This window comes from Cotesia glomerata, linkage group LG3 (assembly GCF_020080835.1).
Source record: "Cotesia glomerata isolate CgM1 linkage group LG3, MPM_Cglom_v2.3, whole genome shotgun sequence".
NCBI classification, from domain to species: Eukaryota; Metazoa; Arthropoda; class Insecta; order Hymenoptera; family Braconidae; genus Cotesia; species Cotesia glomerata.
The window spans coordinates 3,857,891-3,883,244 of NC_058160.1; the positions used below are offsets into that span (position 1 = coordinate 3,857,891).

At 29.0% G+C, this 25,354-nt stretch overlaps 1 protein-coding gene across 7 annotated transcripts in view; it reads right to left on the bottom strand.

Moving 5' to 3' along the window:
• Positions 1-25,354, bottom strand: part of LOC123260774 (transcription factor Sox-2-like) — a 375,090-nt gene that overhangs the window by 295,795 nt on the left and 53,941 nt on the right. For all 7 annotated transcript variants that reach the window (XR_006508512.1, XR_006508516.1, XR_006508517.1 and 4 more), the window contains one exon: positions 3,676-3,733. The gene's annotated coding sequence lies outside the window, so the exon portion shown is untranslated. The remainder of the gene's footprint in view (positions 1-3,675; positions 3,734-25,354) is intronic.

Sequence of the window (25,354 nt, forward strand, 5' to 3'; positions counted from 1 at the left end):
TATTGTTTCCTCTTAAAATTTCAGAATAAACTGTATCAATTTTGTTCGTTGAACTGAAGTCTAAAATTTAAAAGTTTTTTTCCACCATTGACTTTTTTATTAATGATTCAGAATCGGGTTTTTTGTTCAAATATTATCGGTATAACTTTACAATATTTTAGCTTGAATTTTATTAGTCAGGCGAGTTGAATTAAAATTTCAGTGAGTGAATTCAATAAATTATTGGAATTAATTATTAGAATAATTAATTATTATTTCGATAAATTTTATTTTAGTTTCTTAAAATCTTATTCAAAACTTAGAAATTTATTTTTGAAAATTGCGAACAATATTTATAAAAATTGTGGGTGCAGAGCATGAATGTTTGGGTCATAATAAAGATTTTTAATTTATTATTTATAAATTAATTGTCTGCTTCTATCGACAATAAATAATAATTTTATGCAGTTACTTAGATTGTCTTTAATTTTAATTTTAAGTATTAAAAAAAAACAATTTTAATCCGGGAATATTGCTTTATTTTCGCTAATTTTTTTTTTTTAATTTATTAGTTCGTATTTTATCTTCAAACAATTTAGAATTTTCAAAATTTGACCGAATTTAAGTCTGTTCATTTAATACACTCTAAAAAATGTCATCTTAATTAAAAGAGTAATTAATTAAGTACAACGAAATAAAGATTTGTATCGAATGGTGAATTTTCAACTAAAATTACTATTAAAACAAAATAAAATTAATAAAGAATTGGTGTAACGCTGTCTGAAGAGCGATTTCTGGTGGCAGAGAGGGCCACAGACAGGCAGGGTAAACTCAAGTTAGCCGCGTAAATTTTCTGGAGAGTACATTTGGTTTACAATGCCGTCGTTAGAGTGTACCCACAGAGTTGATGGCACACCAGAACCAAGATGAAGGATCATTCATTTACACAGTGTAGTGCAGTATGATATATATATATATATAGTATATAGTATGTAGTATATAGTATACATTCATACCGCACCGTATCGCGCTCTGCACTCACAGAAACAAGAAAGAGAGCATTGGCTAAGTGTCATTCAATTGCATATCCCAATTAAATAACAGGCAAAAGGGCGACGTAGCATCGCGAACGTCCCGACGCCCTAATTGCGAATAAAAAGGAAGTGAAATAAACACTCGTATCGTAAGCTCTCCCGACTTCTCTTCCAACCCCTCTGTACTTTATATTATATACTCCGTCGAACCGACCACCCCGGAGTCTTCCTACTCCAATAAAACTTTTATTTTATTAATAATTAACCAGACTTCCCACCTCTCAGCGCCTCCCTCGCTTATTTCTTGTGCTTCGTGATTTTTGTGGCAATTTAGTTCATCCAAAAATTTTGTCAATTTTTGTTATTTGTAATTTTGTAAAAAATTTTAATCAAAAATTGGTGAAGTTTTTTTATTTCAAGATAATTTTTTAGTTTATTTTTGGAATAATAAATTTTTGTCAAAATTTCATAGAATTAATTATCGAAAATATTTTATTATTAGAAAATTAATTAAATTGAACTTTAAAAAGAAAAAAAAATATAAAAGGTAAAAAAAAAAATTTATTTATTTAAAAAAAAATTACTTAAATTGACTCCTTTAAATTTTTATAAAAATTTCGATCAATTTTTAATTTAAAAAATTTTTTGTAAAGATTTGAAAATTTTTAATTAAAATTTTTCCTCCAAGAATTCAAATTAATTATAATTTAAAATTAATAAATCAGCGTCTGACGATAACGAGAAGGAAAGCATTACAGCTTGCAGGAGCAATTATATTTAAATATACAAGCATAAGAAGCGGCGAATAAGTTGTGTAGTATATACATTATATATATAATACACAGCTCATCCAGAATCTTGTACTTATACTCGGTGGAAACTGCAATTGAGACACTCGAGGATCCGACTGCGTATAAATTGCCCCTCCCGCGCGTCCCGGCCCAGTGAATGCCCAATTATCATCTTGGATCGCGAAATTGGATAATGCTTCCCCGAGATAAGAGATAAGGAGCTCTCTATAGATCTGCAGAATGAAATCAAGACTTGCGCCCTTACCCTCATTCCTTATACGTACACAATACTCGACAGATCTGGCTCGTCTGGCGCCCAACACCACGTGGATCCACCGGATGAATTTTAAATGAAAATGAGGATAATAATGATGCTGATGATAATAATGAGCGAAAAATACAGACGAATAAATTTATAATATAATTAAAGAGACATCGTTACGCCCTCATGAAAAAAAATTATAAATAATAAATTTTAAAAATATTTTTAATAGCTAATTTTTGGCTGATTTATAAATATATTTTGAATTTGATTTAAAAATTAATATGTTAAGAAAAAAATTCTTGAATCAAGTAAAATTTACTTAAATGAAGAATTTTTTTGATTAAATAAAGACGAAAAAGCTCTTCATAATAATTTTCTTGGTTTAAGAATTTTTCCCTTACAATTACATTAATTTATTTTCTTTTTAGTGTAGCAACAATTTAAAAAAAATCGTTTCGTTTTCTTTGAAGAACTTTAGATTTTTTTTTTCAAGTTTCAATTAGAAGTTTCTTTATTTGAAATACTACATTGAAAAATGAAATTACTTTATCAATGAAAATATATTAAGTAGTTGTATTTATATAAAAATATCGGTATGATTAAATATTTTTTACAAATTTTTTATATATATCTTACATTCTTTCATTATTGTCTTTTTATATATTCTACGATAGAAAGTTTAATATAATATGTACCATACATTTAAAATGTATACAAAAATCAGGCAGAAATAGACTATTAAAAATATATCTTTCATAAACTTTAATATCATTTTTGTTCATTTTTAATATACGTTCTTTAATGTATTCAATAAACATTTAAAATATACAAAAATCTTCAAAAAAAGGTTTAAAAATCCATTTTTTTTTTTTATAAATTTTTTTCACGGACTACGTTAACATTGCAATATATTAATGTTCATCTCCACATCATTATATAAATATATCTATGTATGTAAAGAGATGATAAAGGTTGTGGGTTTGGGAGGAGGTCAGGGGGAGGTAAAAAGAGAGAAAAGGTAGCAACCAGATTTAATGCGGAAAGCGATAGTCATATGCAATGCACGGGATTGGGGATTGCAGAAACCGCGCGGCGTGATGACACTCTTGCTGGCGCTAATTGGGCCCTCGAGGTGACATTTCTCTCGGATAAGGACGCCTCAGTAGGGGTGGGAGGGGGTGAAGGTGGCGCTGAAAAGGAAAACTAAGAGCTGAAAGGGGGTTGGCTTTTTGGGTAATGGAAAGAGGAAGAGAGCTGTGGTGGCATATCACCACTGCAGATAATATATATGTATATATATTGTATGAGGGATGAGATCGCATTAAATCTTACCGGGTGTACGCCTCCACAGTGGATCCCTTTCGCATCCCTTCCAGGCTTCGTTACGTTTCAATATGGAAAGAGGCAAAGGGTGTATTTGTGCACTTGCGGGCCAAACTACGGCTGTAACGATACTCACGAGGTTCTTCCCTCCGTAAGGGGATGGGGAGGGTTATTATGCAACGGAATTAGATGCAGTAAAATAAACGTCCTGGTGAGGCTGCTTCTTTATCTTTTTGTTTGTAATTAAAATTTAAAAGTAACAATTCGGATTTTGAGAACTCACCCTCGGGGGTCGGCTGGCTCCTACTCCTTGATTTTGACGCTCGTATTCTGGAGGGTATCTGCAAAATAATTATAACGGTTGTGGTTATTTATTTTGCGATCCAAGAGAGTTATTGATTAGTATTAGTTAGTATATTACACAGCAAACAATTTTGTGTTATTTTTTACACAAATTATGTGTAACGATACATGCACTGATAGAAAAACAATCTTGATTCAAGAAACTTTTTTTCTTCAAAACTTGAACTCTTGAAACTAGATATAGATATATTTCTTTCGAGAATTTTCGTCACTTGCTTCAAGATAGGCGATAACATTGATTCAAGATGTTACCGACTTGTGTTAAGAATGGCTTTATTTTTAGTCATTATTTAATTTACTTATTTCCAAGAAATAATTTTTATTTCGTATAACAATTAAAGACTATTTAGTTTTTGAAACATACTTTGATGAATTATTTTAAGTTTTTTAAACGATAATGTTATTTTAATTGAAAAACAAATGTATCGATTGAAAATAATATAGCTCTTAAGAAAATCCAAATCAAGACAAAAAATTCTTAAAGCAAAATAATCATTTGTCTTCCAAAATAAATTCTTAGATCAAGAAAATATCTCTTGAGTAAACATGAATTTTCTATCAGTGTGAAAGAAATTTTTTGCTGTATAAGTAGCATATTTTTAGACACTTAAATAAATAACGTTAAAAACAGTAATAAAAACTATTTAGATGTCCAAAAAGTTTAAGTAATAATTGATAATTCCAACGTCTTGTTAGAAAAAAAAAATTATACACTGTAAAAAATTTTTTGGACTCGGTGTGGTGTAAATGATTCGGTGTTAAAATTTTTAACACGGACGGTGTGAAAATCACACTAAGTGTAATGTTAAATTTGAACGGTGTGAATCCTAAATTTCACACCACCAAGCGTGTAAATGTATTTCCTGAAAATTTCTCATTAATTAATTTGATTGTTTAGTTTCAGACTTGTACGATATTAAATTATAAATATAAACATGTAGAAATAAATATTTAAAAGTATGTTTTTTTTTTATATTATGCTATTTTACGGAGTAAAATCATTCCAACGTAAATCTTAATATCATTAGAAAGTCTGCAATAAGAATGTTAATATTCGAGTTGTTAAAAATTTATCTAATTATACGGTGGATTCTATATTAGAGTCTATTGATAAAAATGCGAATGTTTATAGTGCTAAATATATTTTTATATATTTTTAAAGATATAAGCTCATCCGATGTTACACTCATCAAGAATCTTCATTTATTAAGTACCCACATCATTTTTTCATATATTTATATATATTACATATATGTATATATGAAAAATATATCAAAATGCATGTGAGTACTCAAATGAACGCTCTTGATGAGTGTAACATCGGGATAAGCTTATATCTTTAAAAATATCAATGATTAAAAAATGACCTTGTATCTTGTGAACTATTGAAATTTTTCAAGATATAAGCTCATCCCGATGTTACACTCATCAAGACCTTTCATTTAAGTACCCACATGCATTTTGATATATTTTTCATATATACATATATGTAATATATATAAATATATGAAAAAATGATGTGGGTACTTAAATGAAGATTCTTGATGAGTGTAACATCAGGATGAGCTTATATCTTTAAAAATATCAATAGTTCATAAGATACAAGGTCATTTCGTAATTATTGACATTTTTAAAGATATAAGCTCATCCCGATGTTACACTCATCAAGACCTTTCATTTGAGTACCCACATGCATTTTGCTATATTTTTCATATATACCTATATAAATATATGAAAAAATGATGTGGGTACTTAAATGAAGATTCTTGATGAGTGTAACATCGGCATGAGCTTATATCTTTAGAAACGTCAATAGTTAAAAAAGTACAGTGCAATTCAACAAAAGTCATCATTTAAGAAACCAAAATTTTATTTATTTATAGTTCACAAGTCACGGCAGTCACATAGAGACTGCAAAGCTGCTAGTAATAGTTATTAAATTTTCAAAGTTATAAATAATAACACGGAATAGTGTAAAACAGTAAATTACACCATGTTAAATTTACACGAGTGAAAATTTCACACGGAGGAAATTTTACACCGACATTTCACACTTACACGGCGGTGTAAAAGTCCCTGGGTCCGACTTTACACCGAAATTTTTTACAGTGTGAATTTTTACTTTTATTCTTTTTGACATTGTGTTTGGTAATATTTAATGTTTTGCCACCGTGGAGTATGATGTAACATTTGAAACACTTAAAAAAAAAACCAGAATTTCACTTAATCTTACATTTTAATTTTTTCTGTCTAATAAAAAATTTAAATATACTTAATAAAAGTAACTTCAATTTCTTAACAAGCTATAAAATATATAAAGTTATTTTATAATAAAATTTCGCATTAATTTTGAAAGATTTATTACAAATCTAATAAAATTTATCTATTAAAAAAAATTAAATTTTTTTTTAATTTTAGAAGCTTTTTTCTATTTTTCACAAAAAAAAAACTTTTACTAAAAAATGAATTTCAATTAAAATTAATCACATCACATTATTTCTCCTGAATTATTAAATTGCTCGATCAAAAACAAAAAAATTCATATTTCTCAAAATTTTTTTTCAAATTCTCCTATCATCAATAATTCGCTTACAACTCTCTAAAAATTTCCAAACTTTTATTAAATACCTCAAAAAAATAATCTTCTAAATGATTGAATTTTCCTCAATCACAAAATTAAACCCCCTATTCATACTTTTGCACCAGCAGCGTCCAAAATTTTCCAAAAAAACAAGTAATTCTTTACATCGATCGATCTAAGCCCAATCGATAAATCACACCTTATTTCCAATAAAGGAAAAAAAATGAGGTGACCCGCGTTATACATTTTTAGTTGACCATTCTGACCAGTTTGTAGTTTGAACTCTTGAATGTAAACCCAGACCTAGACCTAGGATAGGATAGGATAGATATTTTATTATTTCCTTTGACAATAATGCACTTGAAATAGACAACAAATGCTTTTTTTATTTAAATTAATGGCAGCATTGTGTTGAGTGTCACAGAACTCAAAGCCGTTTAATGTTGACGGTATTGCCAAAAACAGTCAACTTGAGTCGAGTATATGCTGTATAGAAACGGGCATATATAGGAGCTAACATATTATGTTTTATTAGTGAAAGGAACTGGGTGTCCGTCCGTTCCATTCACAGAAACATCCAGGTGTCGTGGTATTCCTCGGAGACCTTAATATTTCAACTGGACATCAATAGAGAATTTTACGCTGAGGGTCGGCGGGTGGTGGTCCACCTCGCAGGTGTTGGACTCTTCTCTACTCTCAAGAGACCGCTACGGAATTTGACATTCGATGTTCGACGAGTAAAGTCTTTCTCAATAACCAACCTCCGATCCAGCTCGTTCGCTAGCTGAGGAGAGTTTGCCTTCACTCAGCTCCACATCCTGCACTCTACGCTCTCTGAAACTTAACTGTTTTCTGACGAGGGCCGGATAGGAATGTCAAAGGGTCATACAAGACTCAAATCGATATTGCACTCCTTGAAACTTGTTTCTTTAGAGTCAATGTTTCTTTGAAGGAATTAAAATTCTTTCAAGTTTTTGAACTTGTTGCAAAAAATCATTCATTTTGAATTTTAATAAATATTTTTTTGGTCTAAAAAAGCTCCAATAAATTTTTTGTTAACTTTTGATGAATATTTGTACACGGAAAAAAGTAAACTGTAATATTCACTCGGGTTCCGATTAATTTTTATAGTTTCAAACAGTAAAGCGGACATCGGGGTGGCAAAAATATAAATATTACAGAACTTAATGTAGAAAGTATAAAAGCCACAATTTATAATTTAATTTCCAAAATAAGTGATTAGTAGCTGTCACTATAATAAATAACGACTCTTTCATCTTAAAAAATTACAGTTTCAAACAGTAAAAATTGCCATTTCAATATATAGTTCACATTATGAAGAGAAGGGAAACTCAAATGAAAGAGAAGGGGGTCTCACTCTGGGAGAATTTAACATTTGAAACAGTAAAAATTATACTTTTAAAATATACATTATACCAGTCCAAGCAAGTCAATAATTACAGTTTGATTTTTAGCGTTGCGTTTAAAATTTACCATTTTACTTTGTAAATATTGACGTTGCTTGTATTAGAAATTTACTAACTTTATTTTATACTTTTTACATATCATAAAATCATTTTTTAGGTACGAAATGATAAATACCAAAGTCTGAATTCTTAATTATTATACTTTAACATTTTAGACATTTACATAGCGAATATTACTGTTTGAAATAGTATTTTCTTCCATGTAAAGAGTAAATTGTAACGTTTAAATGGTAAATATTATAAAGTGAATAGTAAAATCACGATTTTACTGTTTGAAATGGTAATTTCTAGCAGTTGATCATTACTTATTATAAATCGATTGTTATTTATTACAGTTTACTTTTTTCCGTGTAAAAGCATGTATGTTAATAAACAATTTATTTTTTTATCTAATTCGCAATTAAATCGAGAGGTCCAGTGATCAAATCCAGAATTTTATACGAAAAATAATAAACAAAAATTACAAATAATAAAATTTATTAATATTAACAAATCATATCTTAAATAGAAATTAATATTTTTTAACTCGAAAAAATTTCTCATGATTCGAATTGTTAAAACCATTAATTAAATATTAACATTTCTTTTTATAAGTTTATAAATTATTGTTTTTATTTAAACAATATAAAGAAAATAATTTCAATTAATTTTTAAATTTTTGTCCTCATACCAGTTTTTACTTAAATATTTAAAAAAAATATAAAGAATTTCTCGTCTCCTGTCAACATTATTAATTACTAAAGAAGCGAGTTATGTATATTATTGTATCAAGTGTAATAACAATATAAATCGAATTCAATAAAATTTATATGTATATTTATCTTTGGACATAAAAGTACCAGCTACTTAATGCAGCGCCTACCTACGGTCCATAGATCCTCATAGATCCCCGTTTTCCACGGATTTTCAATAAAAAACCTGACAAAAGTGTGGTCGTTAAAAAAAATCCTTTGTCATGGACCAGTACTTGTGTTTTGTGGGGACCGGATGCCGCCGACAGTCAATCCCTCAGCGGGAGGTCAATGCTAAGTTTCCGAGAAGCTTTTTCCTACTCGCTCTTTACTATTACTACTCACTACTGACTACTTACTACTTACTACTCTAGTCACTACTCCATACTACCAGCCAACAGTCTACTGTCCAACATAACGACAACCTTCTCAAAGAAACCACCTGAATACCCGGTAATTGCACAAGTCTCACCTGCAGATTTATATTTCCGGCCCCACGTGCCTATCACCTTAATTTATATTAATTTTATCTTTGTACAGCCTCCGATTGTGTTCCTTCGACACACTTCTATGTTCACTCCATTTAATAAATTTTTTTCTCATATTTTTTACTCAAAAATTTCTTTAATGGGACTTGAAGATTTATTAAAAAATTTTTATTGAAGAAATTAAAGTTCATTTTTTAAATTTTTATCTTAGAGAAGAAACTTTATGACAAAGTAATAAAATAAAAGATATTTTCTACTGTGACAAACATCAAAACTTTATCTTTGCATTAAAGCAAATTTACTCCGTAACTTTACTTATAACTTCCGCACAGTCATCTCAAAATTTTTTATTTATTTATTCTTATTATAAATTATTTTTTGTTATAAAAATTTTTTTTAGCAATAAATTTTGCCATAAAAAGGTAATTTTTATTTTAATGACAAAATTTAATATTAAAAAATAAAAATTTTAGAAAGATTTAATTTCTTATTAAAAAATGTAAAAATAATTAATATTTACTTAAAAATTATAACAAATAGTTCCATTAAAGATAAAAATTAATAATAATTATTTTTTAAAAATTTGAGAAGAATTCTCAAGACTTTTAAAATTTTTATTTATTTACATTTAAACCTAATAAGTAAATGTAAATATAAATATAAATATAAATATAAATATATGACACTTGCCAATAAAGCAAATCTTTTTGTGCGACGGTTAGTTGACACAATGTGTATCGCCTTATTCACCTGAACACAGCTAACAGCTCCAGCCACTCAATCGTTCATCCAATCCAGTCTAGTGTGACATGAAAGAAATTTTTTACAATAATACACATGCTCATCGTGAGAATAAGAAAAGTGAACTGGCTCTAGCAGAATAATATACATACAATATAAGATATATAAGTATAATAATACAAGAAGAGAAGTCACCCATCAGTCGAATATATAATATCGACTATATACTTACAAGTTGGGATCTATTTTACTAAATTTATTTCACAGATCCTTTGAAATAATCACACTCGGAATGTTTAAGTATGCTGGGTTTTATTTTTTATTTCGTTACGACCCTCGCTACCTCAAATTGGGAAATTTTATCGATACACTTTTATTTATGGCCCACTAAAATAAATATCAATGAGTGGTTTATTTATTTATTTTTATTGACATCTACTTTTTTAAATATTTTTTATTCAAAGCTGAATTCATTCAATTTTTTTTTTTTTTTTTGAGTGGGTGAAGCTTGACCATGGAATTTTAAATAGTGAATGATAATTTTTAATTTTAATTGAATTATTTTTGAATATTTAATTTTGTCACCTGAAGTAAAAATTAATTTTTTTTCAAGCAAGTTAAATGAAAAAGAAATATATTTTTTTTTCAGTATATCAAAATTAATAAAAATAAAAAAATGTTTTCTTGACGAATATAGTACCTAAAAAAAATTTCAATGAATCTGACTTACTACTCCAAAAAATCCTATCGTTGTAAAAATTTATTATACCCCAGTGTATAAATTCAGTATAAAAAAGACGAACTAGTTCTCGACCACAGAGCGTATTTCTGAAGTGGGATGGATGCGGAGCTGGTAGTCGTGTCTGTAATATATGTTGTTAGGTATGCCAGGACATCCATCACTGGTGATCTTTTGTCCCCGGAGCTTCTGAACCTCGTGACACCTGGATATATTTTACTCCCCCGCCTCTCGCCTCCGCCCTCCGATTACCCGGAACTACCTTTATATTACCCGTAGGTACCCTTCAGTGCTTCGATTCCCTGTCCCTCTAAGGTCACTCTCCAGTTGCTTTGTCACTACAGCATTAAAAAAATAATAAACCACCAAAAGCAACTACCGACTATCACTTTCTTTTTTATTTTCCGAGTTTCGTTTCATTCATCATTTCCTCACACAATTACTGCAATACCCTGCTATTCAGTCTACGATCTAGTGTGACCGAAATAGAACAGAGAATCATCCGGTTAATTTTGAACGTCATCCACGGGGTACGTGACTAATTTTTTATGCTTAATTCCCTTGATAGTAATTTTTTTTAAATTTATTTAATGTCATTTTTTTATTGTATCAAAAAATTCGTATCAATAAAAATCGATATGAATTTTTTGTATTAATTATTAAGTAAATACGAGTTAATGCTGAATAGTAGAAATGGATGAGGCAAATTTTGATACATGTCCATTAGGATGTATCAAAAAATCGAAAAATTTTTTTTGTTCTAAATTATCTTGAAATTTTGTCAAAGAATGCCAAAATAAAGACCTTGTCGAAATTTGAGCTCTTGATATTGATATTTAAATAACGGGAAAAAATATTTTTAAACTTTGGAATTTTATATCTTGTCTCAGTTTTTCCAAAGTTATTCAAAATTAAAGTTGAACATATCTTTCAATTTTAATATCAATATTAATGGCTTAAATTTCGACGAGGTCTTAATTTTGGCAAACTTTGACGAAATTTCAAGATTATTCAAAAAAAAATTTTTTTTATCAGTGTTTTTAAGGTAGTTTGGGTGCCAAATGACCAACTTGACCCCATATTTTTTTATATTCATTCGAAAGATTATGATTTAATACATCTATAGAAAAAAAAATAGATTTTTTTACCACACCGTTTAAGAGATATAATTAATTAAAGTTTTGCAAAAATACACGATCTCTTATAAGTGTCCTTATTCAATAACTCCGGAAATGAAGGATTTATAAAAAATCGGCCAACTTGAACCCATAAAAAAACTTTCCAATAGATAGAACAATGTTTCATACATATTCTATCAAAATTTGATACTGATTTACCACATAGTTTTAATTTAATTAATTTTTTAATATCAATAATTGGTTTATATCTTTGTTGTTTGTCGGAGACATTACTCCCCTATCTTTATCAAGGGAAAAATGGCGACTTCTCGGTGCGCGGCAAATTTGAAATTGAAATATAATCATAACGTTTTTTTGCATTAAAATAAATTGTTATTAAACATACATTAAAAGTTCACGTAAATTATAGCAGATTTAACATATTGAAGTGATATTTGCAAATTTAAACAATAAATGAACACCGTGAGCAACTGTTTTAAGTACCGATCTTACATAACTTATAACAGTTGTTATTGTTTTGTGACAGCCCAGTACTTGTCAGTTGATATTTTAATAGTTATATTATTATAATTATTTAACCATAACTATGAATTGAATTTATTCAATTAAATTCTGATTAAAAATAATTTTATATTTTATGCTATTTTTCGAGTGATCACTTGCAAAAAAGAAAAAAAAATATCTATTAATTTGACCTCGGATTGCGACGACCAAACTACCTTAATACACTCTAATGGATATACATGTCCTGATCTGACCATATATTGGAAAAAAATTTTTAACGGGATATAAGAGATGAGATGAGATGAGACATAGACGGGTTGAGTTAGGTGACGCGAATCGTCAGCATTGTGAGCCGGGTGGAGTGTGAAGAGATGCGTTTTCCTTAGTGTTCACCCGGTGGCATCAAAAGAGTCACCTTGTCATTGTGCTGAGCCAGTCAAGAGATGATGTGTCGTCTTTCGAAGCTGGTTAGCCGGCGTGTCGTGTCAAGAGCCCATTTTTACTCTAAAAAAAGTATATACTGGCAAAAAGGGTGATCGATCCTTTCTTCTTATCGGTTTTTTCAAAAGATTATTGCGAAACCTTTGTGGCTTCCATTTTATAATATATGGATATGATAAATAAATTTTCTAAATATATACTTTGCAAAAATTTCAGAAGAAAAAATTTATCACACTGAAGTATGAAAAATTATAGGAAGAAATTCAAGAAATGAATAAAATTAAGGTTTAGGTTGTTAAAAATTAAAAGTAAAAATAAAATAGCCTTCTTAATAAAATGAGAAGGTTTAAAAAATAAAGAATAAATAAAAATAACGTCTGGATATTAAGGGAAATTATCTGCGTTGCGTAACGACCGCACGCGGATTTTATGACGTGCCAAAGAATGTGAATGAGAGTATGCGGTAGATTGTTGATTGTTGTTGTGTCCTCTATGCTCTATGCGGTCGATGCTTATGCCCTCGGGGGATGCGACGAATTTATATACGCGGTACTTATAGACGCATATATTTTATTGCGATTATATTCATACCATTTACAAAGACGGAGAAATAGCCTCGTTAAAATCTTTACTGCTTCACGTGGATTTCATGTTTATACAATAATAATAATAATCATAATCATAATGATCATTAAATGAAAAGTATATTAATAAATTTTAAAAATTAATTTTGAAATATAATACAACAACAATAGTAATTATTATTGTAATTATTATGGGTGATATGGACATATTATACTATAGAAAATTTTTTCTATGCAATTTTCAAAATTAAAAAAAAAAATATTTCTAAAAAATTGAATTTACAATTTTTTAGAATTTCTATCAATACACAGAAAAAAAATGTTCTTGAATCAAGTATATAATTTTGAAGAAAATATTCTTGATTTGAGTAGAAAAATTCTTGATTTAAGGAAATTTTTATTTTTTTATTCATTTTACGTCAAGCGGCAATATACATAAAAGATATAAAAGATATAATATTAAAGTTTTTAGATAAATAAATAAGTCAAATTATAAAAATAATTAAATTAACATGATATTCTATAAATATATACGGCTGCCCAATTTCAAAACACAGTAACTAACATTTAAAAAATTTTTTTAATTTTTCTTATTAAAAAAAAGTTTGCCTGCCAAATTGATGAAAAATTTGATTTATGAATAGAAAATACTTGAATATAAATATTTTTAAGAAAAAATACTTGAAATTAAGGTCTAAAAGTTATAAAAAATGCAGCAATATTAAAAAAAATTAGGTATAAAAATTTTGCAGTTACTCTGTTTTAAAATTGAGCAGCCGTATACTTGATAATAATGATAATTAATTTAATAGACTGTATTAATAAATGAGTAGTTGATTTTTATAAGCAGTAATAAAAACATTTTAATAGAGAAGACTGTCAAATATTTGATTTGTTAATTTTAAAATGAATTGTGCACTTTTACATTAAATGTGAATTAATAAATATGCATATTACAATTTTTAGTCAAAAAATTTTACTTGATTCAAGAATTTTTCGTCTTGATTCAAGACAATTACCCTCTTCAAAATTATATTCTTGGTTCAAAAATTTTTTCTTGAATCAAGTTAATTTTTTTTTCAGTGTAGAATTTTTTTTTTATAATAATTTATTTAAAATTTCGAAATAAATAATTATTATACTTTACACAAAAATTAAGTAAATAAAATGATATTTTTTTTTTCTCTTTTCATGTTCAACAATAATAAGCCGGATAAAAATTTAAGGATTATGATCGAAGACCATGGAGGACCATTACACATAGTGATGTTGATTGTATCTAGTGATGACGAGATACGTAATGACATTAGGCTCGGAGCAGTGAAGAGAGTACGCGTGTCAGTGTAGCACCTGGATAAATTCAAAATTCAACTGCGTTGTTCTATTCTTAAACTTAAACTACTCTCAGCTACTTTCCTCGCCCTTGCGTTAAGGCTCTCATTGTCATTGTCATTGTCGCAGAGGGTACGGGGTTCCTTTCCTCATCTGATCCTCAACCTCGAGCGCCTTTGTCCCGTCAACACGCTCGCATCCCAGCAAATATATAATAGCCGGCGCGGATAAAAAGGCCACGCGACGGCACACTATTCCGAGGAATCAAATCGAATGGGATTTTTTAAACCGAGACCAGAGAAGACGACACTGAATTTATCGAGCTTCTATATATTATATATTATATATTACATAATGTATTAAATATAATATATAATAACTTGGATTGTTATTCACGCTCCGACTTTGTTGCTTAGAGTTTATGAAAACTATTGTCGGCCTAATAGCAATAACACGTGGGACTCAAGTCAATATGACGAAGATGCATCTCTGTATCTTCAATCGGATGTATTTTTATATACTCTAAATCCTCAGTTACTTTTTTTCATTGTTCGGTAAAACGGATTCTTATTTTTGAGGGTTTAATTTAGTCGTCGTTCTGACGTCAATATTTGTATTATTGGAATTATTGCTGCTATTGAGGTTACTGTTATTGACGCTGCAGAAAGCAGGTTGAAGTAAGATGTAATAATATAATAATAATAATAATAATAATAATAATAATAATAATAATAATAATAATAATAATAATAATAATAATAATAATAATAATAATAATAATAATAATAATAATAATAATAATAATAAAGAGAATATACTGATAAGAAAACGATAGCTTTATACAAAAACTAAAAAATTATTTTGAAGAAAAATCAATTATACACTCACTGAAAAAAAAAATAGAAAAACGGTAGACCCTGACGGCCATCCGTGCAACTTCCCGCTAATTTCATACCTAGATGCTTAAAATTGCACTAATGATGTTTTTGAGCTGTCCGAGCTCAAAAATACAATTTATGTGTTGTTTTGAGCTCTCTGAGATTAAAGGGATAGCTTTTCTATCAACAAAAAAGCAACAAATTTAGCACCACAAATAAATTTTGTTGCTTGAATAATAAGTCAATGCCTGATGGATGAGTCCATGCTAGCTTGATAGACCTGCTTTTCTATGCTTTTGAGCTCTTCGAGCTCAAAAGTCTGATGGAAGTTTGATAAAACACAATTTTTCAAATTTTCAAACTGCAATAACTTTTGAATAAATGAATCGATTTTTACGCGGTTAACAGCATTTGACGCAATTTTTTAAGCCTCATGAACAATCTGTAAAAGTAGTTTGATCAAACCAGGACTTTCGGAGTAATTCTGAAAAAACATTTTTTTCGGTTTTCTTTCGTCAACGATAACTCACGAACGAATCAACCGATTTTGACCGGATTAGCGGTGATCGACGTGGTTTTTCAAGCTCAAGGGCGGATAAGTTTTTGGAGTAGATCGATAAAGCCGTTTAAAAGTTATTAAAAAAAAAACCACTTTCAAAAAAAATTTTTTTCCGATTTTTTTTAGATTTCTCAAAATTTCTCTAAATCTATAGGTCCGAATCGATTCAAATTCATAGGAAATCTAAGTTTGAGGGAACTCTTTAGAACGTCGTTTGGTAGATTCCGATCGGTTCAATCGTTCAAAAGTTATAAGCGATTCACATACTTACACACACACGCACGCACGCACACACACACACACACACACACACACACACACACACACACACACACATACAGACACCATCGCGGGAATAGTCAGGGAAACTTCCTAGGACCTCGAAACGTCGAGATTCGATGAAAACTCGATTTTCGTAAAACGGGGTGAAAACAATAACTTCCCGATTTTTGAAAATTTTCGATTTTCTTAGCGGGAAGTTAAAAATCTTAAACTAAAAAATTTTTCTTAATTTAAGTAAATGTTGTAATGTATAGTTATAAAGCAATATAGGTATGGAATTTGAAAATTATTTAATAAGATTTTTGTGCATTTTATAAAAATTAAGTTAGTTATTGCATTCAAGAGCAATTTTAAAATGAACTCTAAAATTTTATAAAAAGTAAAAAATAATAAATTATTAGCATTACACCGTTTAATTAAAAAAATAATAAATTACTTTCATGCAAATGAAGTTGATTTTCATAAGGCTATTTTTAAGATTTTTAAATAAACAAATTATCAACGAAAGAATTTATCAAAAAAATGCTCCTTGCAGAAATTAAAAAAAAAATATTCACGCAAATATTTTTAAATAATAAAATTAATTTGTTGTATAAAAGTAAGGAACAAAGTTACATTAATTTTGTAAATCTCTCAATACGCACTTTATAATTTTTATATCTATAACAACTATTTTTTATTTCCATTAAATTTACTTAAACCAAAAAAATTTGTTAGTTCAAAAATTTTTTATTCAAATCAAAAAGCCCTTTATAAAAATAAAAAAAAAAAAAAAAGTTATTATGATCTCTTTCTTTAAGTTTTAATTTAATTTATAAATTAATTTTAAGACGAAATATTATTAAGGAATAATTAAAATGTACACAATAAAAGAATAAAATCATGTAAGTTACCATACAGACTGTGCCTTGGCATATGTTAATAAAGAATAATAATAATAATTTATAATAATTTTCTTGGTTCAAGAATTTTTATTTTGAATCAAGTTAATTTTTTCAATAGCATACACTTGTTCTAACAAGTCTATAAGATTTTGGTTCGAAAAATCTACCAGAATTTGTTACGAACTGGCCTTTTTCAGGGAACTCACCCAATCGAAAAATGCGAATCCTTATGAATGTTTGATTGTAACCACAAAAAGTAACACAACAAGTGTGTCGAAATAAAGCGAGAGCGGAGAGCGTGGAAAACTGGCGTAGACACATGGGTTTCCATTATTTAATGGACCTCGGGGTGGCAAATGTATTTAGTTCTCTGGGACAAATGTCTTGATTTGCGGCACCGGGCGGCTGGTACAGTAGGGTGAATCAAGAGCAGAGTACAGAAAGGCATTATATACACGGAGTTCTGCCTAAAATGTTTTACAAACTTTTATTATTGTATTTCGTATTTATTTACTTTACTCTACTCCTGCGCAGAGTTATATGTATATATTTTTCGGTCGCTTGCTCTCGTTATCCGAGACAGCTCGAGCGTTTAAAAATAAAAATAAAATTACTTATATATCTAAGTCATAGTTTATGTATATTTGACTGTATAACCAGATTTACTTTCATTGAAAATGTTTGGCAACTCAAATCGCGTCAAGGTAAACTTTCCTCCATTTGCATTTATAGCAGTCTCATTCCTCGCCGTTTAAATGTAAATACTGGATTAGACAATTGTTTCTCAATTGTATAAATATGTATGTAGTGTAACATATGCGCGTAAAAATCGAGTGCTTAATTCAAAAGAAATAAAAGTGAACTATGTAAGTAGTAGGGGGGAAAATGATAAACTTTGCTCGTAGAGAAGAGAAGCTCTGAGGAGTTGTAGGTGCGGGGGTTGGTACCCTCTCGGACAAAGAGCGACAAAACTTCTTTGTTCTCGCGACTCAACGGCTTTGCTCATGACCGCGATGTTTTGTCAAGGTCATTCATTCACAACATTTATTTTTTTTTAGTTTTCATCCTTTATTCATGTACTACACACTTTTTTGTGGAAAATTGTTAGTTTCATTGAGATGTTTGGTGTTAATTATTATTATTGGGTTTATATTATTATAAAGTTACTTTTACGGAAATAAATTTTCATCGAAAATGTAGGTTGAAATATGAAAAATATGTTAAAAATATATGAATATTATGTAAAATAAATGCATGAAAAACGGATTTTGAATTTTCTTGCATTATTTACAAAAAATTCAATGTATTTTAATTAATATTCTCTATATTTTTTATATCATTAAAAATACATATTTGAAAGTTTAACTATAATTTAAAAATATATCTTCATAATATTTTAAATATCTTTTTATACTTGTATTATTTTTGAGATATTTTCAAAACAATTTTTTCCATTATTGAAAAAATTTTAGATATTTTCAATAAATATTTTTCAATGATAGTTTTAAAAACAGTTTAAAAAAAAGTATTGAAAATATATTTTTTATATTATTCATTTATTTTCTATATGAATTTTTAATGGTTATAAGTCAAGTTTATTTTATCATTTCAATGGAAAAGTATTAAATATTAGTAATAACAATTTTAAACACCGTTAACTATATTGTCACTAATTGAATAAACTAAAAATAAAGACCCGTACTTCCGAAAAAAGAGGATGACACATTTCCAAGTATCTCACCTCTTATCTTGTCATCAGTTAAATGATCGAGGTAATTCTCCAAAAAAAAAAAAAAAAGATAAAATCCGGAAAGACAAAGTATTTTTCGGTGACTTCCAGAACAAATTGAAACACCGTTAAATTCTGTTTCCGGGACACCAGTGAAGATAAGCCGTAATTTAAAGGTGGGAAATGTTTCATTGTGAAAAAATGTTAGCTTCCGGTGCTGTCACTTTACTTTTTATTTAAACTGTCAGGAATTTATGAATCGGGTCTTTAGTTTTCACTCATTGGTTTTTCGAGGAACATTTCAAACTTGTTTTTTATAATATTCATAATAATTATCTAATTTTACGCTTATTGTTTATTGCTTATTTTATGTTTAATTTTATTTGATGTCAATAAATATTGAACTATCAATAATAATTTATAATAAAAAGTGACATCAAAAATTAAACAAATTTGCATTCTGTTAAACTGCACAATAAAAAAATTTCGGTTATTGCGTAAAAAATGTAACATTTTACCTGTTAAAATGATACAATTGTATTAAATCAGTACCCAAAAGTGTTAAATGTCAACCATAAAAATTTTTTGTAAAGCTTCTCCTAATAAGCGAAGATTATCATTATTTTTATCAATTATAATTACAAAAAATAAAGCTTATCGATGAAAGCTAACTTTAATTCTAATATCGACATAAAAAACCAAAATTACCAAGCCAACAAAGATTTCATTTCGACTATTTTCCACCCCCATTTTCTCGCCAAGCTTGAGCGATCTCTCACCGGCGGCAGCACTTGCCAAGCATCCCACTTGAAAATAGGAACAAATTCATAACAAGGACCTGAATCATTAATTTCTCATCAGCGAAACAGGAATTTTATTCCATTTCTTCCCTTTGAAATAAAAATAAATCCCGAGAAGAGAAAAAAGAAAAATAACAAGTTTAAGTATAAGAAAGAAAATAAAGTTGGGTGTTATAGTACTCTGTACTCTGCACAGCAGAAGAGGAGTACTCTCCATCGCAGTCCGTCGCCCACCGCGGAGGTGGAATCCCAGATTTTCGCATGCGCGAAATCAGTCCACCCCCGCGACTCTTCTCGCGCGCCACCCCTCTATTGATTTTGTTACATCCAATGCCAACCCCCAGTTCTCCTCCTCCTCCTCTTTTCTCTCTGTCTCTATCACGACCCCTCGCGCTGGAACGTCGGCTGTTGAACGTAGTCGGCGATACCGGGCTCTGTGTTTGTAATATAAGTCTATGTCTATGTACTCACTCTGTCTATGACTATGACTATGTACCCTCCCAACCATCCACCCTCTCATGTGTACATAATCTCGGCATATAGTATGTAGAGTATAGAGTACATATTATATACCTGGGCAGCATGTGGAGATTGTACATAATCCACGAGGCAAATGTACATACGCTGGTTGTACACGCTTGCGTATCTCCACCGCTTTCACATATGTGCTACTATGGACTGCTATGGAATTCTGTCCGGCTCCCGCGAATACTCTATGCGAAACTTTCCGCAGAAATATGGGTTAAAATTATTAAATCAAGTTATTTTTTGTTTTAATTATGAAAGGAGGAATTTTTCACTTATCACCACATTTGAATTTTGGGTATAGAGACGTAATTACATGTGGATATTTGAGCTTGTAATTATGGAGCTTAAAAAATTTTATAAAATTTTAGACACTACACAAAGAAAATTTTACAGTCGAGTTTATTATCTAGTTATGTTAAAATCTATTAACTGAATTCGATAGTAGTAAATATTATTTAAATAATTAAGTAAATCTGAATTGTAGTATTTACCATCCTGATGGTAACTACTACTATTATAATGGTAATCAGTTATAATAACTGTTATTATTTTAATTAGTTACTACTATTATCAAAATCGTAATTCCTAATATAACCTGATGGTTGTAGTTACCATCAGTAATAATAATAATAACTTCTATCTAAGCTAGTAAAAAATATTTAAAAAATTAAGAAATCTGCGTTACCCTGGATGCATTTTTTTTGAAAAAAATTTGAAATTTCCAAAAAAATCAAAATTTTCAATAAAATTCAAATTAAAAAAAAAATTTAAATTAAAAAAAAAAATTTTTAATCTTTAAAAAAATCAAATTTAAAAAAAAAATTTTGAAGGGAATTTAAAATATTTTAATATTTCAAAGAAAAAAATGTACATTAGCTAAAATATGGATCTAAATAAAGGATGTAATTAAGTAAATTTATATTATTTTTTCTTTCAGAATTTTTACAATCTGAGATGGTTACAGTTACCATCTTCGATTTTAACAGATATAATTTATAATAATGACAATTTTTTTTTTTGATAGTAATCGTTACCATTATTAATAGTAACTATTACAATTGTCAATGATACCACCTATTATTTTGTTACTAATTAATTTTATTACCATTTTAGATAGTAAGAGTTACTATTTTTGTATAGTAGGTAGTATAATTAATTTTTCTCCGTGTATAATTACATTTAATCAACTGCACTGATAAAAATAATATTGACTTGATTCAAAAGAGAAATTTATTTTGCCTTCAATTCAGACGAAAAATTATTCAATGGAGTAAAATTTAGAAATTTTTTTTAATTTAAAAATTGTCAGCTTGATTCAAGACAAAGAAATTCATCAAAATAATTTTTTTTGATTCAAGAATTTTTCTTTTAAATCTAGTTAATTTTTTTTTTATTGTATTATTTATGATTCTATAAAAAAATTAGACTGGTTACTTATCCCATATATAATTTAAAATACGCTGAAAAAAAAAATAGCTTGAATCAAGTAAAATTTACTTGAACCAAAAAAAATTTCTTAGTTTAATAATTTTTCTACTTAAATTAAGAAGATGAAGTTCTTTAAAATTATCTACTTGATTTTAGTAAATTTTTTTCTCCTTGCATAGATCATAGTCTTTAATTTTTAATTTTTTGAACCGACTGGCTCCCCTAATTGCGGCTCACAAAGTTCGCAAGAAGGAAGCCGGATCGGTTGGAGTGGAGCCGAAAACGAGTGAAACAAAATGAAGTCTGGCCAGGATTATCGCGGGTATCATATGGGACCTCTCAAAAGGAACGGAGGCTGAACAGAAGCTGAGTGGTGTAGGTCCACGACAGAGTTTGCGGGCAAGTGGAGCTCCTGGGGTGTAGAGTACCGCCAAATCCACCGCAAATGCTCTCGAGTACTTCTTGGTCGGACGTGAGCGCAAGGGCGCAACGAGAGCACGTGGTACTTGAACTAGTTGGGGACCACCGAGTGGCTCGGCTCCATGGTTCGTTCCTGCTACTATGCTCTTCTCGCTCTTTAATATATACATATATACATTTATACATATGTACGGTGCTCTCAGCCACGACATTGCTGGATGCTGGATCTGGAGTGCTACCCAACGAGATGCTTCAAAATAAAACTAAAAATACCCTCAATAAAACTAAGACACTATTATCCGAGTAGACACATAACAACCGCTCTTTGCTTCTCGTTAGAATTTTTTTTTTAATATTAATATCCCGTGAAAAGTGAGTCATATATGGTCATTGATTAACGATCATATAGTAACTACTCTTCTAATTAAGATGAAATTTTGTTATACACTGATAGAAAATTTATGTTGACTCAAGAGATATTTTCTTGATCTAAGAATTTATTTTGGAAGACAAATGATTATTTTGCTTTAAGAATTTTTTGTCTTGATTTAGATTTTCTTGGCTTAAGAGCTATATTATCTTCAATCGATACATTTAAGTTTTTCAATCAAAATAACATTATCGTTTAAAAAACTTAAAATAATTCATCAAAGTATATTTCAAAAACTAAATAGTCTTTAATTGATAAGGTAAAAGCCCCAATATATGATCATGTACCAGTATATGATCACTCCATGTATTTGTATACCTATATTTGTGAATATAGATATACAAATACATGGAGTGATCATATACTAGTACGTGATCATCTATTGGGGCTTTTACCTTATACCAAAAAAAAATTATTTCTTAAAAATAAGTAAATTAATGACTCAAAAAAAAAACCATTCTTAACACAATTTGGTAACATCTTGAATCAATGTTATCGCCTATCTTGAACCAAGAGACAAAAATTCTTGAAAGAAATATATCTATATCTAGTTTCAAAAGTTCAAGTTTTGAAGAAAAAAAATTTCTTGAATCAAGATTATTTTTCTATCAGTGTAGCGTCTAGAAAAAACTCAGATTTAAATATAGGCCAATTTTTTGAAATTTTGAATCATTTGAAGACAAAGTACGAATGAATAAATTAAAGAGCTCTACCTTGATTTAAATAGAAAAATTTTTGAACTGAGAAATTTTTTTTGGTTCGAGTAAAATTTACTTGATTAAAAATTTTTCGTCTTGGTGACGATGAAATTCTTCAAAATGATTTTTTGGTCCAATAATTTTTCTCTTTAATTAAGTTAATTTTTTTTTCCGTGCATGAACACTAAAATTAAGAAAAAAATTGATTTTATGTTCTTTTTATGATTTTTTATAATGAAATTAATTTTACTAACATCTGTTAATAAAATATTAACAACTATTGACATCATTTAATTTTTTTTAATTATTAGTAAAGTTTATTATTTTTCCAATTTTTTATTCTCAAACTGTAATTATTTTCATAAAAATCTATAATTTATTTTTTTAAAATAATAAAATTCATTATAAATAAAGTCACTATTTAAAAATTGGAAAAATTTTTCTTTAAAGTGACTCTCATTTTTAAAACAGTTATGACAGTAATGATTACCATTCTTAATTGGGACATGTAATAACAATTCTTCCCTCTCCGTCTTTTATTTTGAATTTAAAAAAAAATTTTCCGAACTAACAAAATGATTTTACCTCACGAAATTTTTGGTCGAAGTAACTTTCTCTGTTTTTCTGTTTCGTTGATCTTTAGACGAGTAAAATATTCAGATCGACATCTGGTAGGTTGGTTTGTGCAAACGCTCTCGTCCGTTGAGCCGGCTACGGATCAAGTCGAGCGTGAGCGCATTCAAGAGCCTTGTTTCGTGGGATTGCGGGATCCAGCTCATGGCATGAGAGAGGAGAAGAGAAGCAAAGAGAAGAGAAGACTACAACTCCCTATATAATAATACAACTCAGCAAGGACAGACGTCTAATTTGCGCTTCACTCTACATTTGTACATTTGTACATTTGTACATTTGTAGACTTACACTCAAACGTATCCATGTCTTCGGCATACATCATCTTTCATCTCTTCTCTCTTCTCCCATTTATATCTATTATCATGCAATATGCAGCAATAAAACAAGCAGAGACGTGTCCTGTCTGTCTCAGCTCGTGATTCATGATTCATGTGTGTCTGCAAGCTCGCACCTGAATACAAGCGAGCACGTGAGCGGAGTGGGCCCTAATAAAGCGATATTAGATCCGCGGGGGGTCGCTCAATGATATCCTCCCAGCGTGTCCACTCTAGACTCTCTCTAGATAGGATTTTGCTCATCGTAAAATTATTACGTCGCTGCTGCTGCCTACTGGGCGCTTTTCACTTTTCCTTCTCTTTCTTCTTTTCCTTCTCTGTTCGCTTCGGTATCATCTTCTTCTCCCTTTTAAACCCTCAGTGATTCGCAAGCGTTTCATTATTATCTTCCATCGTGTAATATATGTATATATATACAGACAGTCCCGTAATCTTAGTAATCCCAGTGTTTTACATGTTATTAAAATCATATACGTACACAGGATATACACTTCTTTGTACTTTATGCCATGTAATCTACCGTAAAGTCGGCAAACGAATAAAATTCAATACATCATACACTCTCTACATATATATTATTATTTTATACTTCGTACAGCGCTTTCAAGAAGATAGCTTTTTGAAAAAGTGTTTTGATATAGGAAGTATTTTTTGATAATTATTTGAAAAGTTTATCAATTAAACAGTAAAAAATTTTTATCATTGCGTAAAAAAAATTCTTTTAGAAAATATTTGTGTTAAGTATTTAACGTTTTTGTACACGGAAAAAAGTAAACTGTAATAAGTAACAGTCGATTTATAATAAATAATGATCAACTACTAAAAATTACCATTTCAAACAGTAAAATCGTGATTTTATTATTCACTTTATAATATTTATCATTTAAACGTTACAATTTACTCTTTACATGGAAGAAAATACTATTTCAAACAGTAATATTCGCTATGTAAATGTCTAAAATGTTAAAATATAATAATTAAGAATTCAGACTTTGAAACTTATCATTTCGTACCTAAAAAATGATCTTATAATATGTAAAAAGTATAAAATAAAGTTAATAAATTTCTAATACAAGCAACGTCAATATTTACAAAATAAAATGGTAAATTTTAAACGCAACGCTAAAAATTAAACTGTAATTATTTACTTGTTTGGACTGGTGAAATGTATATTTTAAAAGTATAATTTTTACTGTTTCAAATGTTAAGTTCTCCCAGAGTGAGACCC